The sequence below is a fragment of the Capra hircus genome, chromosome 1 (genome assembly GCF_001704415.2).
Source record: "Capra hircus breed San Clemente chromosome 1, ASM170441v1, whole genome shotgun sequence".
NCBI lineage: Eukaryota > Metazoa > Chordata > Mammalia > Artiodactyla > Bovidae > Capra > Capra hircus.
The window spans coordinates 77,131,391-77,133,404 of record NC_030808.1 but is presented as its reverse complement, the minus strand read 5'-3'; the positions used below and the strand labels follow the sequence as shown (position 1 = coordinate 77,133,404).

Here is a 2,014-nt window from a genome sequence, read left to right as displayed (position 1 = left end):
ATTGGGGGCAGGAAGAGAAGGGGATGACAGAGGATGAGATGGCTGGATGGCATCACTGACTTGATGGACATGAGTTTGGGTGAACTCTGGGGGTTGGTGATGGACAGGGAGGCCTGGTGTGCTGTGATTCATGGGGTTGCAAAGAGTCAGACATAACTGAGGGACTGAACTGAACTGAATATTCCACTGTGTATATCCACCACAACTTCTTTGTGTATTCATCTGTTGATGAACATCTAGGTTGCTTCCATGTCATGGCCACTATGAAATTGTGTGACATCCCAAAGCACCACCGCAGATGCAGACACCATGAACAGTGTAGAGAAGACATGCATGGACTTGAAGTGCCAATATGACCAGCGCTTCCCTCAAGGGTAGACAGCTCCAGGGACCCAGGCACTGACCTCTTCAAGAGATACCAGAAGTGTTTTCAGAAAGCAATACAGGCAAAAGAGATTCCTATTGAAGGACTGGAGTTCATGGGCCATTGCAAAGAAAAATGATAGCTCTTCTGGACCTTGACAGTCACCTTGAAAATAGACTCCTCAAATCAGGAAATTGAGGACCCTTGATTTTATCAATTAAAGCTGTGAAGATAGCATCAATCTCATGGACTGAGGAGGGTGGACTTTCCTTGCCTCCTTCTTGACCATTACTCTTTGCATTGAAATTTTTGGCTTTGGTATCACAGCAGGAACCCAGCATGCTAGACAATGGGGTTATTTTGGATTGTGGCTACAATACTTGATCTGGGGTCAATTTTAATTTTATCTGTATCTAAGTGCTGAAGAGCTTGTTGGGATGACCAAGGTTGCCTGAGTTCTGCTATGAAGGACATTACATATCCTGTACTGGAGTTATTGTTCATGTAAGCAGCTGGTTAGGATCTCTCTTTTCTCTCAGGGAGTGAATGCTTTGCAAGGTGTTCCCAGCACAACAGTTCCGATAAATGCTTGGGAGCACAGTTTTATTTTTATATAGTAACTTAACTGTTAAGATTGCTGGTGAACTGGGTTAGCCAAAAGAAAGACAACTTTTAACAGTTCCCTACCTTAACAAGAGGTGTCAGATCTCATGTTAAGATGTGAAAGCTTCAAGAACACTGTAATGAACATCATTTCAGAGCTCATGGTGTAGTTCAGGGATTAAGGTCCTCAGAGCGGCTATGGAAGAAGATTGTAAATTACCAGCTTTTAATGTAAGTCAATGAGTTAAGTCAACTTGTGTATTACAAAAATGCCAAAATGCTGCATCTGGTTAAATGGAGGAAGAAAAGAGTTTGCTTCATTTGCCTTGCTTACCCACACTGCCCTGTAATGCCTGTAATCACCAAAATGGAATAAATTGTAACATTTAGTTTCTATCATTATTTGCCCCTGGAACCCAACACTTTATGGAACAACTGTTACCCTGTAATCCCACACATCCCATGTCTACTCTGGGGGAAGTTTTATGTAATTTATAATTTTATAAATTTTAATTTATAAAAGTGAAGATTTATCTAAGCTAGGTAGTATGATAGAGCAAATGGAAACTTCACTGAAGGTTCTAAAATTTCCAGAGTAAGCCACTTCTTAAAATGTTTATATAACGGTACTCCAAAAATGTTAGGATCAGATCAGCACTTATACACTGTATCTTGAGTGATGTGGTGCAGTTTTTTAAATGCTCCCATACAGTACGAAACTTGTTTTACGTAAGGCCTAGATTCTATTACCTCTTCTCCATTTTACCAATAAATAACTTCTTTTTTTAATGTGGCCAGTCCTTATTGTCATTGCAATACATTTTGCATTTCTATTTTGACAGGTTAAGATCCATTATACAAAAGATATTTGGAACTCAGCTGAGGTAGACCAGGCAAAAAGCTGGAGATAAGTATATCTGTTCTGAAATAAGCCTGGCCACGAGACATTCAAAATCTTGTAGCATTTTGAATCTCACCACAAAACTATCTGGTGGAGCCTTGAGAATAAAACAAATTTTAATGTAATTGTTAGTGAGGGAATAACTA

The 2,014-nt window shown here is 39.7% G+C and overlaps 1 pseudogene; it reads left to right on the top strand.

Moving 5' to 3' along the window:
- On the top strand, positions 310-698 carry LOC102190264 (annotated as a pseudogene).